At 45.0% G+C, this 17534-nt stretch overlaps 1 long non-coding RNA gene across 1 annotated transcript; it reads left to right on the top strand.

Moving 5' to 3' along the window:
• The first annotated feature begins 4669 nt into the window (after positions 1-4669).
• LOC115295461 lies at positions 4670-7531 on the top strand. The gene is made up of 4 exons (XR_003910410.1): positions 4670-4783; positions 5046-5130; positions 5274-5493; positions 7455-7531. It is a non-coding gene; the product is annotated as an uncharacterized LOC115295461 (long non-coding RNA).
• Positions 7532-17534: the final 10003 nt, after the last annotated feature.

Below are 17534 nucleotides of genomic sequence, written 5' to 3'. Positions count from 1 at the left end.
GACATAATGACCTCAGGAACCACACTGATGTCTGGGAGCCACACTGAATAGACTGAATTGTCTGTTCCTGATCTTCTAAAAATTTTTTTTACGTTTATTTATTTTTGAGAGACAGAGTGAGACTGAGCACGAGTGGGGGAGGGGCAAAGAGAGGGGGAGACACAGGATCCGAAGCAGGCTCCAGGCTTGGAGATGTTAGCACAGAGCCCGACTCTGGGCTCAAATCCAGGAACCATGAGATCATGACCTGAGCTGAAGTCAGGTTCTTAACCTACTGAGCTACCCAAGCATCCCTATTTCTGACCTTCTAGATTCTCCTCAGTTCCTGCCCATCTCTAGGCCTGGCCCTTGACTCACCTATTGATTCTGTGAGGACCCTGATGTATTTCAGTACATACACACTTGATCCTATTTGCTCAAACTGGTTTTTGTTGCTTGTAACCAAGAATCCTGATGTAAGATCCCCTCCTGTTGTACCATCACATATGGGTCTGCAGTGTGGTCTTTAAGTCCACCCTATCTGGAATTGTTCTTCTAGAATTGGGCTAAATTAGCTCTTTCTTCCACTGGTGACAGGGTCCACAGGATTGGCTTTCTTGTGGCTGGTACTGATAGAAAATATTCCTCTAGCTTTCTAGCCCTTACAGTTTCTTGTTATCAAAACAAATATACAAACAAAACTCATGAGAACTTCTCTAACAGTTGTCACTAACGTGAGGTCTCCGTTCTCCAGCCCAGGATCACCAACTCAGGAATCCAACTCTCTTAGGCAAACATATTGCAAATGTTTCTCCACCAGAATGCTAACGTTAAAAATACTGACAAAACCTGGTGTTTGCAAGGATGTGGAACAACTGTAATTCTAACACATTTTGTTGGTGGGAATGCAAAACGATACAATTCCTTGGGAAATCTGTTTGATATTTTCTGATCAAGTTAAATATATCACTACTCTTTGACCTAGCAGTTTTACCTCCAGGTATATATCCAGGAAAAATTCGTGTGTATGTTCACAAAATACTTGTAGAAGAGTGTTCATGGCAACTTTATTTAGAATAGCCAGAAACTGGAAACAACCCAAGTGTCCATCAACAGAAAAATGGATAAAGAAATTGTATTCAAACAATAGAATACTAAGCAGCAAAAGATAAGAATGACTCATATGTGCAATATGTATGAATGTAAAAAAAAATTTGTATTGAGCCAAAGAAGCCAGAATCCATATGACTCTGTTAATGCAAAGCTTGAGACAGGCAGAAATAATCTATGGTAGGGGTGCCTGGGTGGCTCAGTTGGTTAAGTGTCCGACTTTGGCTCAGGTCATGATCTTACGGTTCGTGGGTTTGAGCCTCCCGTTGGGCTCTGTGCTGAATGCTTGCTCAGAGCCTGGAGCCTGCTTCGGATTCTGTGTCTCCTTCTCTCTCTGCCCCTCCCCCGCTCACACTCTGCCTCATTCTGTTTCTCAAAAATAAATAAATGTAAAAAAAAATTTTTTTTTTAATAATCTAGGGTAATAAGAACAGTGGTTACCTTTGGGGGAATGTTGACTAGGAAGAGGCACAGGGAACCTTCTGAAGTACTGGGATTTATTTAATCTCAGTGATAGTTATATGGGTGTATACATATGTTAAAATTCATTAAGCTGCCACTTAAGATTTGTATGCTTTACTGTATGTATGTTATACTTCAATAAAAAAAGATAAAAAGGAAAGATAAAACAAGAAAATGATTGTATGGGCATCAACAGTTCCATAATTTAAATGTATTTTGTTAATTCTGCGCACAGTCAAATTAGATGTATAGCCCAATCCAATATATGATGTTGAGAAAGGTTAAAAAACCTTTTGTATTTTTCCCCTCCATTCTTTGTTTATATCAAGGCAATAGGAAGCTAATGTGTTTCCCCTTCCAGGAGTATTTTTATGTTCAAAGGAAAACCGTTGGGAGAAAGTAATAATTAACACAAAGGAATGACTGGCTTAATGGTGGGCTTTCAGGCATCAGTAGAGGAGGTATTTCAGGTCAAGGGAGGGTCAAGAGAATCTCCCAGAGAATTCCACACTAAAAGAGTAGAAGTGAGCAATAAACTCCTAACAGACATTTCTGCTAATCCATTGGTGTGTGGCCAACAGCCTTTGGTGTTCCAATCCTTGGATGGAAAAATCAGCCTACTTGTTTTCAGCTGATAAGAGGAGTTTGCCTCCTGGGGCTGGTCGTTTCCTCCAAAGCAGAGGGAGAGGAAATTTTGTGGGCAGCTTTCCCTCCACACTGAGAAGAACACAGAAAGCAGGAAATAGGCCCGGAGATGGGATGCAGAGGTGAGGGTGAGAACGGAAAAGCACAGGAGAGAGTGAGTGCGGGTAGTACCCTTGGGGAACTGACGGAAGATCCAGCAGGGGACGGGGAGAGAAGGGAGCCCAGCAGAAAGTGAAATAGAAACAGAGAGCGTGCAAGTGGAAGAGACCAAAAGCAAGGGCCACGCTGCACTTGGCACCTGCAGCCTGTGAGTCCCCTTGTCCCTCAAAGAGCAGCTGGGCGGGTGAGTGGTCTCCTGGCTCCTTCCTTTTTGGTTCCCAAGCTTTCCACTCCTTCCACTATACCTACGACAGGGCAGTGGTTTTCTTAAAACCTCATCTGATCACATTATTCCCCAGTTTAAATTGTTTTAATAGCTCAACATTATCTCCTTTAAAAGTTCACGCACCTAAATGTTGCATACCAGAGCCTTCATGACTTGTTCTTGCTTGCCGCTCAGCCTCATCTATTTTGCGAATAAGGGGTGAATCTGTTCAGTGAATTTTACTAATACAACAGGCCCCCTTTATCTGCCATGTTGTTTTCTGCAGTTTCAGTTTCCCACGGTCAACCACAGTTGGGAAACAGATGGTCCTCCTTCTGACATTGTCAGAAACTTAGTAGTAGCCTAATGCTATATCACACTGCCTGCATCATTCCCTTCACGTCATTTCATCATATCGGCATTTTATCATCTTATCTTATCACAAGAAGAGGTGTGACTACAGTACAATAAGATATTATTGTTATAATTGTTCTATTTTATTATTGGCTAGTGTTAATCTCTTAGTTTGCCTAATTTATAAATTAAGCTTTGTCAGAGTTCTGTATGTCTAGAAAAAAACCCAGTGTATTTGGGGTTTGGTACTTCTGCAGTTTCAGGCATCCATAGAGGGTCCTGGAATGTATGCCCCGTGGATAAGAGGGGGACTACTCTAATCCCATTCATAGAATTTGTCTGTCTAGTTGCACTTTACAAGCCCTAGGACGGTATTGATTGTATTTATACAGCCCAACTCCAGGAGAGCACTGTAAGTGAGTACCTGACCATGCAACAGGAGTTTGAACAGGACTTGGTTCCTCCATCTGGGGCTATCTGCACCCTTACCTGATGAATGGGGACAGGAAGTTGGCATTAGCTAATTGAGATTCGAATAAAGAGATTACCCCATTACCTATGACTCTTAATAAGGACCCTTGTTCTGACAGAGAAAGTCCTCTCTTCTGCTGTCTAAATCCTGGCCACCCTTCAAGGATTATCTCAAATACCACCTCTCTTATGTCTACTCAGCCTCAGAAATGAGGCTTTCTGGTAGTTTGGCAGCAGCCCTGGTTGTAGGGAGAGGGAAGAACTTGGGGCCAGAAGCTGGCAGGGCTTGGGATGGTAACATGGCGGGGGGGTGCTAGTGGTCCAAGGTCCAGTCTTCAGGGGCCCACACCAAACAGGCTTAGTTCCTGCAGGCATCAATCAGTAACCTAGAGGGCCCACACTCCTGCTGGGGCAGAGAGGCAGACAGTTCTGGCAGTGAACGATGGCGGAAGTTAGCCGCGCAGCCTCGTCAGGGTGGTTCCAGGTGACCGGTACAATTAAAGCGGATGTCCACCTGGGGACAGGGAATTGCGGTTCAGGTCCTGAAGGAAGAGGCAAGTATGAGCAAGGCAGGATGCCAGGGCCTCAGCCTGGATTAGGAAAGTGGATCAGATTCCAATCACGCAGACTAAGTTGACCCACTAGGGAGAGCTCAGAGAAGGTGGAAATGCTGTGGGTCCCAGGAGTTCAAGTCCAGCCTGACCAGCTGCTGGTCACCCCAGCTAGAATGACTCCAGAATGGCTGAGCTTGAGGGTGAAAGGTGTTGTGAGCCGCAGCTACTCTGGGCCAGGGGAGGCAGCGGCCGTGAGAGCTCTCCTCCCTGTCCTGTTATGTTTGCTGGCACTCTCCTCACTTTTGTGCCTTCCTCCTGTAAATAACCCCTGCAGCGGGGCACACACAGTAAACAAGAATCAGTTGGATCGAATTGCATTGTGCTCCTTGGCAGTTCAGGCCGTGGTGTGTGCTATGCTGCCCAACCTAGTCTTTTTCCATATTTTTTATATCCCCGATCAGGACTCCTCTTCCTCTGTGCCTGGTGAAATGTAGAAGCAGTGACTCTCCATTCTCCCCGGTGAGTAGCTGGGACCCACAGGAAATGGAAGGCTGCACATTGTTTCCCACACCCTGCCTTCCTCTGCCCTCAACAAAAGTGATCTATCCCTTCTTCCTTTCTGTCCCCGACATCAGTGGAAAACTGGATCTGGTTGCCATGGAGACCAGTCACTGACTTCAGAGTGCCTGTTTATTAAAGATGAAAGTAATGTATGCCTGGCTGATCTGAACAGCTGTCAGAGATTCGGCTGTTAGCAAAGGAAGTCACTAATTTCGAGGTATAATCACTCATCTAAGAGAGAGACGGCCCGCCTTCATCTTCCGAGCGGAGCTGGGCTGTGTGGGTAAGGTCGGCCCCAGCAGGCATTTCTGGTTCTTTTTTGTTGTTGTTGTTTATTTTATGACTAATATGGTAACTCTACTTCTTTTCTCCCTTTTTTCCTACTGAAAACACATAGTCTTTCAGTCGTGTGATAGATTAATTCAGTTTCGTGGGCAGGCCCAGGAAACCCAAACCCTCTGATGACGTTGTTTCCTTTGGAAAATGTATTCTGGATTCCAAGCCACCTACTTACAGATGAGGTTGTCTGTTTATTCATTCAACAGTCTCCACCAGGTGTGCAAGAGGAAAAGAGGCGGTGTTGAGCCACACAGAGAGTGGACTTGATGTACCTTGTGTGTGCTTTGACAGGTGGGAGAAGCTGGCACCTTCCGAGGGAGGCAATAAATTAGAAGAGAGGTGGGGGGGTCTTCCATTTTTCATCCAAATGTGCTGTGTGATCTTCAGGATATTAATCCCTTTCTTTTTTCTCTTTGCTCTTTTCATTCATTCAGTGATAAACCCTGAATATTCTTCAAAGCCGAGTGAGCAAATGGGTTACTCACCGCTGGGTTATAAGGCAGGGCAGTGCCCACCACAGCGCTCCGGGAAGACTCACCAAGCAGGGGGCCTGTGGGGCAGGGAAGAGGCTGCTGGTGGCTGATGCCCGCTGCCTCATCACAGCGCAGCTGACTCCATCCCTTTCTGCCCTCAGTTTCCTCATCTGAAAGAGAAGTAAGCCGATTCTTTCCAATTCTAACTTTTTGTTGTTGTTGTTCCATAGAGACTTAAGTCTGGGTCTCCCTGAGCAGAGAGGGCTGCCAACACCGGACAGCTACACAAGGGTTAACCCTTTGTCTAGGTCACTGTTACCCAAGTACAATCTGTACCTCTGGTCAAAGTGGTCTCTGGCCAGGGCAGGCGCTTGTTTCCACCTCTTGGCATCAATGTGCAGGTACTCACATAGTGGTCTGGGCAAGAACTCCCACCCCATTTCTCCTGAGCTTCACGGTCTTTGGAAACAAGGACGAAGCATGAAGTGGGGATCATCAGTGCCTTTAAAGCACGGTGTACCCGGAGCCCAGCTAGCCTGGACTCCCGGCAAGCCTCAGCACTGCCACCAGCCACCCTCTAGGAGTTTTTATTTCTCATCTGCTCTGTGCCATCTGTACTGACAGCACAGAGCCTGAGTGGGGTTCTTTATCCCTCACTCTCTCTGCCCCTCCCCGCCTCCCTCTCTCAAAAATAAATAAATAAGTATTTTTGTAAAATAAAAAACCCCTGCTTTATTGAGGTATAAATTCTATACAATAAATTCACCCATTTTAAGTGTATAGGTAGATGCATTTTGGCAATCAAGGTATGGAACATTTTCATTACCCCAAATAGTTTGTCTGTTTTTCAGTCAATCCAACCCCCAAACCCCAGCCAACCAAAGATAAGCTTTCTGTCACTTGGGCCTTTTCTGGAAGGTCATATAAGGGACATACCTTTTAGTAGAGAATGCAGCTTATAAAGTAGGCACTCCCAGGTGAGGCAAGAGCTCTGACATGGACACAGACTGTGCTGTGGGGACACGGAAGTGACGTGAGAAGACTTCTAAGCTGAGGTCTGAAGGACTGACAACAGTGAATCCGGTAAGGGGGGGGTGAGAGTAAGGAGTGTTCCCAGTTGTGGGAACGGTCTATACCAAGGCCAGGAGGCAAGAGACTGCAAGGCAAGTTTGCTTGGGAACTACAAGTTTTCATAGCTGAGGGATGGAGGTGAAGGGGTTAAGACTGGCAAGTCAAGAATCTGAAGAGATAAACCTGTTCAGACAAAGAAGGCCTTTGTATGCCTTGTTTGCCCTTACTCCCAGGCAATGGGTAGCCACAGAAGGATGTGAAGTCAGAAGGTGAGGGGATCCGACTTGCATATTAAAAGGATTGCTCTCCCTGCAGGTAGGAAACATGGAGGGCAAGCAGGAGGCAGAGACCCAAATAAGAGGCTGGTCAGTGGTCCAGGTGGGAGGGGAGGCAGACAGATACAGGGGAGTGGCAGGTGGTGGGAATGAAGGGAAGTGGATAAATATGGGAGAGGTCTGGGAGGCAGAAATAAAGGAACTGAGTAACTTATTGAAAGTGGAGAGAGTGAGAGAGAAAGGCATCAAGGAGGATTCCTTGGTTTCTAGCTCAGGTGCTCGAGAAGAAGATGGTGGCATTCCCTGAGACAGAAAACTTTGTCAGTGGCTAGGGCTGGAGGGCTGGAGAGAGGAGACAGTGTGTTCTGCTTTGGATCTGTCTCCTTTGGGAGCATCCAGGAAGATGACGTCAGCAGTCAGAGCTCTGAGTCTAAAACTTGGAGATCCACACTGAGCCTACTCTTCTCTACTCTGTAAACTAGCTTCTGGGTTCTTCCATAAAATTGACCTATTAAAGACTAAAGGATTTATCTTGTCAACTGGAATTTTTTTTCATATGAATAGGATTTGCTTCTTATGTAGTTAGGTATAGGGACATTTGTTTCCACATCATAAACCTTTGAAAAACTGGGAAAGACTGGAAAGTGACTTTCAGTGACCTTTTTTCCTCTCCTCTTTCCCAGTACAACCCATCGGGCATCAGTGGAGTGTCTTTTAGGTAGAGAAAGAGAAATGGAGTGAAGTGAGCACACCAGGACCACTCATAACCTAAGCTTTCTAATCCTAAATTCTCCAGGGGCCTGGCTGTTACACGGTTCAATGTCATGATGGTGATAGATTATATTTGGTTGCATCAATAAAATGAAGCCCATAACATGGTTCAGTAAACCAATTCTCCAAGCGGATTGAACTGTCAAAGGAAAACCTCTTCTTTTTCAAACTCCTTTCCTTTTTCAAACTCAGAGAGATTAAAGAAACTCCTTTCAATTTCTTGTTTGTTTAGTTTTGTTTTGCCTTGCTTTGTTAAAGGAAGACCGGGAGGAACCTAATCCCAGGTACTGTCACTGTATGGGGGCCTGAAAGCTGACACCGTGGGCAGAGTGGGTTCTGTGGGGCAGAGCTTATATGGAGGGAAACCATTTTGTCCCTGTCCGAGGCCAAGGGAAGCCACGATCTTTTCAGAAACTCATAGAAATTCGAACCAAGAAAAAATTAGTATGGAGTTCAGTAAGCAATTTTCCTTCCTTTCACAGAATTCACAATCTAAAATGCAAAAACCCTGAGGTCCCTGGCTGGCTTGGTTGGCAGAGCTTGTGACTCTTGATCTCAGGCTTGTGGGTTTGAGCCCCACATTGGATATAGAGATTACTTAAAGATAAAATCTTGGGGTGCCTGGGTGGTTCAGCTGGTTGGGCGTCCGACTTCTGCTCAAGTCATGAACTTGCCATTCCCAAGTTCATGCCCTGATTTGGGTTCTGTGCTGACAGCTCAGAGCCTGGAGCCTGTTTCAGATTCTGTCTCAGTCTTTCTCTGCCCCTCCCCTGCTAGCACTCTGTCTCTTTTGTTCTCTCTCAAAAATAAATAAGCATTAAAAAAAGTTAAAACAAATAAATAAAATCTTAAGGGGCACCTGGGTGTCTAGGTCCGTTAGGCCTCTGACTTCGGCTCAGGTTACGATGATCTAGCGGTTCTGGAGTTCCAGCTCCACATCAGGCACTGTGCTGACAGCTCAGCTTCGGATGCTCTGTCTCCCTCTCTCTGCCCCTTCCCCTCTCGCAGTCTGTCTCTCTCTGTCAAAAATAAACATTAAAAAATTTTTTGATAAAAAAATAAAATAAATAGAAAAATAACATAAGATGTAAAAACCCATTCTTTCGCAGTTCTCACAGAGATTTGGTGTGAGTGAGCCATAGATTCATAGCACGCAGGCTAGGCTTTGTCCTGGGGCCCTTTCCCTGACACAGAGATCCACAGTCTCAAATGCAGATTTGAGATGTGGGATGTTTTCTCTCCTCCCAAAAAGAATTCAGGCAACTGTGATTTCATCTGGCATATGTCCTTAGTCAGCTTTTCAAAGTCTGAAGTGGGACCACCCTTAAGTGATCTGTGTTTAAAAAGTACCTCACCCCATCCCCATAAGTAAAAAGATGTAAAGGGCCACTCAATCACCTACATAAAAACTGAATCATGAGCGCTCATCTTGCTTGCCTGAGAACTCGCATATTACACGTTTGATTTTTTTTTTTCCTCTGCTCTCCTTTGGGCTGACACTCAGAGCCAGGCCTCATGGTTGTTATTCAGCTGTCCAAGGCTATTTTAAAAGATTTTTGCTTTCATTTATAATGTAAGTCACATTCTTCTTGCATCCACTACTGTATTTTCCAAAGGGGTTACGTTAAAGGAAATTCAACACCCACTTTTCTCATTATTTGCTCCTCAGTTTGCTCACTCATCAAAAGGCCAGTGCTACTTGATACTTTAGAAGACTATTTTCCCTGTTCGGTGATGTGTCAAGGCAAAGGGAGCTGGCCCCAGCCGTCAGGTGACTGAGTTTTGTTCCCATTTCTACTGTTGACTCAATAAATGTCCTTGGGCAAGTCATTGAGCCTTTTCGTGCTGCGGTCTCAGGGGATGAAATCTGCCAACTGTATCATATGGATTTGAACCACAGTGCTCTCTGGGATAAAAATAGGAGGGGGCCAGGTGTCCATGTGGCCCCACACTGATGGGAGGAGGGTGACCACAGCAGCTCAAAAATATCTTTGAACTGCAAACCCTGTAACAGTGTCAGGTCACACTGGTGCCCTCAGGCATTTGTCCAGTTGCCTGTGGGGTCAATTCCAGCTCTTGAATTTTTCCAGAGAAAAGAAGACTCTGCACTAGCCACCCAGACTTGTATATTCTGTCTGCTCCATATTCCTATGCCTTTGTACTTCTGCTATGATACTTACCACTGACTGCTAGTACTTGTTTGATTATTGTCTCCTGGGCTGGAAGCTTCTTAGCGGGGGATTGAGGGGAATAATGTCTGCCTCATGCAGACAGAAATAAATAAACTTTGTACCCACAGTAAGGAGCATGTGCCTGGAAAATAGAAATTATACTAGAAATATTTGTCAAATGGATGAATGAATGAGAGGAGCCTAGCCTCAGTAATATCCTATTTTTGTATCACTGAGGTTGCCTAATCCTGGCCAAGAATGTCATGGGATCTGATTATCCCCATCTCCCCACAGCCCCACTATGGTATGACAACGAAAGCAGGTCTCAGGATCTCAGACCAATTCGCTCTCGCTCACTCTCTCTCTCTCTCTCTCTCTCTCACACACACACACACACACACACACACACACACACATTTATCAGTAAGAAGATCCAAAAATATTAAAAAGCAGTCAGTTTCATAAGCTCAGCAAAGTCTAGCCTTCTTAACTTTTAGGTGCTCTGTCCACATTTCACATGAAAAATTCTCTTGACAATGACAGGACAATATTCTAAAGACCATATTTAGTTAACATCAGGCAGTCAGAATTGTCCCACTTTGTGACTGAACACAGGACAATTTCCAAATTATGCCTTTGACTTCTGAAAGGTGACTGTTGAAGAGCTGGCTACAATGTTATACTCAGTGTTCATAAAAGTAGGGACTGCCCCAAAGGTTTTAGCCAATGTTTTTGAATACTGCTAGGTTCAAAAGCCCAGCACTAGCCTCCTTTATATTAATTAACAGATTGCTAATTTTGCCAACAGAAGTCACTTCTATCATTCATTTTGCTCGTTAGCCAAACTTCTGCTTTTGACTCCAGATAAAGATGGTTAAAGCACATGAAGCGACCACCTTAGTAGTTTTGTCAAGATGAACTCAGGGGAGCAATAGAAGCCCCTTGGACTTTTAAGAAGCAGTTCAGAGGGCCCACGAGGCCCTACTCTTGGAAAATAAAGAGTTGCTTAGTTCCACAGGGCTGTCCTCCCTCACTGTTCTTACTAACCACCAGGGAGATTTTGTCTACTGGTTGGCTTCCCCAGGTGGACCTCAACCTGTGGGTTGTAACGGAGTATAATATATTCCAGGCTTGGCTATGCATGTAATTGTGGGTTCAAAGGGAAGTTATCTGATGGGCTCCAACCTTTTGGTTCTACTGACCAAGGAAGTTTTCCTCACCTTCCTCCCATTGTTTCTGATAAATATTTATATCAAGGTCAGCTGAAAGATCACCTTCACAATCTCCTCTTGGCTCCCACCTTTCTGACATGGATGCCCTACACTGCTCCTCCATAATGGTTTGGAGCCTAAGCCATGTCACAAAGAGGGGTCTTGGGACACCCGGTGGCTCAGTCGGTTAAACGTCTGACTTAGTTAGGCTCAGGTCGTGATCTCATAGGCTGTGAGGCTGAACCCTGCATCAGACTCTGTGTTGACAGATCAGAGCCTGGAGCCTGTTTCAGATTCTGTGTCTCCCTCACTCTCTGCCTCTCCCCCACTCATACTCTGTTTCTCTCTCAGAAATAAATAAACATTAGAAAAATTAAAAAACAAAACAAAACGAAGAGAACTCAAGCTATTTGTGCTACCTTGACCCTTTGTGCTATTGTGGCTGATATGTGTTCCAGAGTTGTATCAATATTCTCCCCTACACACATACACACCCCACATTCTGTACAGTGAAACTCTATCTTGGGAGTCTGCTCTGAACTTCAGACAACATGGAGAATCTGTCTAGCTTCTGTTGCTCCTCCCTGTAGAATTAGAATCTACGCCAGGCATGGTACAGGCGATCACTGGCTCTCAGCGGACCCATGGCCCAGAACCATGCCATCTGGCTACACTGGTTGTCATAAACCCCTTGGGATACAATACACAGCCTGAAGCTGCTAACCCCTCTGGATATTTTATCTTCCTGGCTACCCCTGGGAGAAAGAATCCTGCTGGCAAGAGGTTCCCCTAGCCCTAAACCTATAGGTTATAGGTTCTTTCTATTCCTACCATGTGTGCTGCCAGGCTTGCACAGTGTATTTGACCCATAGTGTTACTGCAGCAATAGGGATAATTGTATATATGTCTCTCTCCACGGGAAACAAATTACTCACATTATCTGTCATTTCCACTAACCCTGCTGGGAGGAGGGGGGCGTGAATACCCCAAAGAGCAGCTTTAAGCAGTTGTGCTTTGGGCTTATGACCCTGCCCCTAGAGCTGACTGGTCCAGTGGCAGTGGGGGGTGGGGGGGGGTGGGGGGAACACCCAACCAACAGGCAGCCAGTCAAAAGGCTGGTCAACCACTCATTTCATAACCTGGAGCACATGCAGAAAAAGTGGGTTAATCCTTGTTTCTTTCTCTGAAATTTAAATAGAAAAATGTCAAGAAAAAAAGACATGGTAGGATGCTTAGAAACAAGCAGAGTGAGGCCCCAGTGGGATCACAATGAGTCCAAGTACAAAGTATCAAAACTGTGGGTGAGCAGTAGCGGTGAACGAGAGAGAGGAGTTTCAAGCTGAGGGACAGAAGAAGCTCGGAGGAAATTGAGCCAGGTCAATGGGTATGACCCTCCAGCTCCTGCCTGGCCCAGAAGTCTGCTGAAACTGGGGTAGCTCTCCAGGCCCAGTGCTGTGGGCCTGCCCCTCCAATGTCTGCTCCTGGCTGTCTGTGGAAGACTGACTCCAGGAATGTTCTGCGTTTAGTTTCTCACACACACACACACACACACACACACACACACACACACAATCCCCCTCCTGAGCTATCCTGCCTGACTTTGCTTCTATGGCCAAAAAACCCGTCCAGCTTCACTGTATTCTCAGTGTGTGCAAAGATGGTTGGTTGGCTTGTATCTTTGTAGTTTTTGACCCCTAATACAACACATGGTAAGCAATGAGTTCTCAGTAATTGAAGACTGAATAAAAGAATTTTTGAAAGCCTAAATGAACAATCAAGGTCATGCAATTACTGTCTTACGTTGCAATGTCTTCAGTTTGGCTCTCAAAGTTGAACAAGGGATGGCCCCATTTCCCAGCATCCCACCCCTCAAGCCTTTCCTACTCCATGAGATTCTAGACACACAGCTAATTTTTAAAAATACAATCCTTAATCAGATTCGAAATCTCCCTTAAGAAAGCGAATTGTCCTACTCCTGTTCTCAATCCAGTTTGTTGACCTTATCAACACACACACACACACATCATTTTTATTTTGGACAGTCCTCAATATTTTTAGTACCCAAGTTTGTGGTTCTAATCAATTTATCTAAAAATTAACCAGAATTGGTTTGAGTTCCTCTTCCTGTTTGGAAGTTATTTATCAATTCACTCTTCTGTAACTTTGAAGAAAAGTTAATTTGTTACAGGAAAGCAGTAACTTTTTCTCCCAGAGATATATAAACATCAGTTTGGTTATGAAGGGAAATTTTTAACTTGGGGCTATTGAAAATTATTTACCAGAGGAGGCCTATGTATTGATCCCTAACACAAGGATGAAAGCCACAGTCCCCTCTCTGGTGGCTGTCGGTAGAAGTTTCATCTGTCTCTCTCCACCATTCTGAGAGCAATGGTGGCTTTCACTACCTCAGCTGGCCCTGGCTGGACATCAGGATGGGGAGGGAGAGGGAGGCTCATGCTAGACCAGAGTCAGCGAATATATACAGGAAAGGGCCAGATGGTAAATTTAGGTTTTGTGGGTTAGTCTCTATCACAACTACTCAAATCTGCTGTGGGAGCACAAAAGCAGCCACAGACAATATGCAAATGAGTGAGTATAGCTGCCTTCCAATAAAGCTTTATGGCCACTGAAATTTTAATTTTTTTTTTTTTTTGAGAGAGCACCCACATGAGTGAGCAGGGAAAGGGCAGAGGGAGGGGCAGAGAGAATCTTCAGCAGTTTCCATTCCCATTGTGGAGCCTGATGCAAGGCTCAAACCCATGACCATGAGATCATAACCTGAGTGGAAATCAAGAGTCAGACACTTAACCAACTGAGCCACCCAGCTGCCCCTAAAATTTGAGTTTTATATAATTTTGTATGTCACAAAATATTATTCTTTTGATTTATTTTCAGCCATTTAGAAATATAAGATCTGTCTTGTACCTAGTGGGCTGTACCAAAACAGCCCATATGGATGCAGGTTTGAGGTCCCTGCTTCCTGCCCCACTTGAGCACTGGGGGGTCAGGATATAGAATAGATGCCTCAGATAAATGTGGGAGCTCCCAGGGTGGAAAGATTTGGGCCTCTCACCTAGGATGAGTCCTGGGGAGATTTGAGCCTCTTCTAGAAATTTCATGTCCTTCACGGTATAGGAGCATCAGAGTAACAGTGGTCAAGGGAAGGACCCAGAGAGAAAGGCCTGGAGCTGGCTCTGTGACAAGCACCCAGAATCATGAGGGCAAAGTAGTCAAAATTCCTGAGGCCCTATTTGAAGGGAGTGTAGGGGAGATTGACTGGCGTCTGGCAGATTCAGAGAAGAGGCTGTGCTGGGAAGAGACACCAGTCTGGACCTACAGTCAGAGGCCGTGGCAGCACAGGGACCCTTCAGCAGGGACAGCAGAGACAGTGGCTGATGCCCAAAGACCTCCCCTTGAGAAGAGAAGCAGCCTTCCCCCACTCCTTCAGGTTTCCTAGAGCAGATGAGGGGCTCCTCACCCACCTGTGCTAGAGGTCCTGCAGGATTGTGCAGAACACGCTCTGAGCTCTGCCAATGCCAGAGCCAAAAAACAGTGTCTTCTTTCCTTAGAGAACATTGCTATCCAAAAATGGGGAAGATCTTCTCCCCGTGCCCTCCCCCTTCTCCCTGGAGTTCCCAGGCAGATGGAAAGAGAGTGCTGCAGCACTGAGGCAGTGTCCAGAGGAGTGTCAGGCTCACTACTCCTCTCTGCCCTCCACTGGTGTCTGTTTAGTCAGAAGCTGTCATATCTTGTCCTCACAGTCATGGGCTGGCATCTACCCTCTATGCCCCACATTCCACCATGGTCTCCAGTCGGTAGGCGCACATGTTTGCCTTCTCTTGACGCCAGTCTCACTTTCCTTTGGCTCTGTAAAATTGTGATGCTTGGCCCGTTGGGCACACCTGGATGTTTTCTCTTCCTCTCGCTAGAGAGGAAGCATCTTCCAGACACTCCCGTAGCCCCTCACTCAGTCATTGCTGGTGCCATGCCAGACAGGGCCAGCTCTCATATGCTTGCAGAGCTCCTGGCCCACATACGGGGAAGTGAAGCACAGCTTCCTCTGCCCCTGATTCATCTTTGACTGACATGGTGTTTTTATGGCCCCACCTCCCAGAGTCAAGTAAGGAGGCCAATGGTGAGGAAGTTAGGGGCCCTCTCAAAGACATTTATTTTAAATTTATTCTCACAATTCTTTCACCTTAGACATATTAGGTCTTGGACTGGATGGCTTAAATTATAAAGATGTCAAATATCTCCAAATTAATGTACTAATTCAATGAAATCCTAATCAAAATCCTAGTTGTAAATTTTTTTTTGAAACTTGATATACTTATTCTAAAATGTTTGGGGTGGGGAAAGAAATTCCACAGGTAGCTAATTCAATCTTGAAACAGAAGAATAAAGAGGGAGCAATTGTCTACCAGATATTGGACACTTACAAAGTTGTTTTCAATGTGCCAATGGAGTGGAATGGAGAGCTCACGGGTAACCCTATGTTTACCTATGAACTTATCTAACACAGAGTTGGCCTCACAGATCAACAGGGAAAGAGAAGGGATTGTTTAGGAGATGGTGTTGGGAAAACAGGTAGAGAGAGAAAATTAAAGTTGGATCCCCATCTAATCCAATATACAAAGGAGATTTCCAATGGATTAGAGACCTAAGTACCACAGGTGGAACTATAAAGTTAACCAAAAAAAAAAATGTAACCTGGAATGGGTAAAAATTTCTTAAACCACACTTCAAAAGTGGAAACCATAAAGCGAAATGGTTGATCTGATTACATCAAAATTAAGGGTTTCTTTTAACAAGTGACACCACGGTTGAGCTGAATTTAAGAGATAGATGACAGATAGGGAGAAGAGATTTATGATGGCTAAAAGTAACAGAAGAAAGGCATCTAAAACACACAAAGAACTGTGACTGAACAAGAAAAGAGAGTGGGCCAAAAAAAATACATTAACTATGCAAACAGATAACTTACAAAAGAGGAAACCCCAAAGCTTTAAAAGGAAAGGAAAGAAACTGCTCATTAGTAATCAGAGAAATGCAAATTAAAGCAATGATAGAGATCACTTTACATTCTGAAGGTGTGTTAAATTGTAAGGTCAACAGCTACTAGGCTGGCAAAGTTAGAAAGCTGGATAATGCCAAGTGCTGGCAGGGGTGTGGGGTTACAGATTCATTTTGCTGCTGGTAGGAGCACAGGCTGGAGAATTATTTGGCACTAGCTGATCAAACTGAGTATGGGCACTTAATGACCCAGAAATTCCACCAATGACATAGACCTTTAGAAACTCTCACACACGTGCATTAAAGGGACATGTGGAACAGGGGCTAATCCAAGATATCTGGGGCTTGAAGTTTATATTATTTGGGGAAGCCTAGCTATAGAAAAGGAATATCAAATTAGAAATTTCCCTTTGGAAAATGAGACCCTCAGAGCTTAGGCTTTATCAGCCTCTCCATGCACTTGTCTTTGCACATGAGGAAGTTCACTGCAATGTGTGCAGACCGGGGAGTTGAAAGCTTCTAAGCCAATTTTGTTACTGTACCTATTGTACTCCTTGGGGTAAATAATGGGTGGTATTAGCTCAGCATTCTCTTTAATAGTAAGACATCCACCTAAACTTAAATAAAATGTAATCTTCTGCTAATGGAGATCCAGATCCCCAAACAGGCTTAAATAATCTCCTATCACTACAGCTGAGGGCCACTGGGCATAAACATGCAAGAGGGCCCAAAGAGAGATATAGTCAGGAAATCCCCATGCCTCTGGCATGTCGGAAACTCAGCTGTACTTATAAGAGAGATACTATTTTGCAATATCTCCCAGTTTATTAATTTTTGGAAATGCCTTTCTACTATGGAGAGTGCTTAGAAGAGGCACCACGAGCGTCCCTGGGGTATGCTGGCTTGTTTTACTCTGTAGACTGAGGGTCCGGAACACAGACCTGGATGGTGTGCTGGGCTCATCTGCCCCAGCCAGCATTTTTGGAAGGGCAAAAGCTGGAAACACTGGGCTTTTCTGTGAAGCACGGTACAGAAAAAAGGAAGAAGCTAGAGGAACATGAGGCCCTCCTATGTGGAGCTAGAACACAGATCACTCCTGTGAGGCTCTGGGAGATGATTAGGTCATAAGGATGAAGCTCTCATGAATGGGATTAGTGCCCTTATAAGAGATGCCTAAGAAAGCTACTTTGCCCCTTCTGTGTCTTGAGGATACAATGAGAAGACAGTCATCTGCAACCCAGAAGAGGGCTCTCACCAGAATCTGACCATGTGGGCACCCTGATCTTGGACTTGCAGCCCAAGAGGCAACAGATTTCTGCTATTTGTAAGCTGTCCAGTCTATGGTACTTTGCTATAGCAGCACAAATGGACTATGACACCTCTATAGAAAGGATCATTCGTGAGGGTTGCATGTGGTGGATCCATGACCTGATAGGGTCATGTGACAGAGCATGTAATAGAGCACCAAGGAGGTGCTGCTGGACATACTAGATGGGGTTCAGGACAGAGGCCCAGTGACATGGAGGAATGGAGTGATTGGCTGATGCTTAGGCCAGATCGCTCACCCTTTTTAAAGGACCATCATGGTGTGTTGCGAGTCAATGAGGGATATGTGTGTGTGTGTGTGTGTGTGTGTGTGTGTGTGTGTGTGTGTGTGTGTGTGTGAAAGAGAGAGAGAGAGAGAGAGAAAGACAGAGAGACATAGAGAGA

This window comes from Suricata suricatta, chromosome 7 (assembly GCF_006229205.1).
Source record: "Suricata suricatta isolate VVHF042 chromosome 7, meerkat_22Aug2017_6uvM2_HiC, whole genome shotgun sequence".
Taxonomy (NCBI): domain Eukaryota; kingdom Metazoa; phylum Chordata; class Mammalia; order Carnivora; family Herpestidae; genus Suricata; species Suricata suricatta.
Note: the sequence above shows the minus strand (reverse complement) of the source record. Positions and strands in the feature narration are given on the sequence as shown.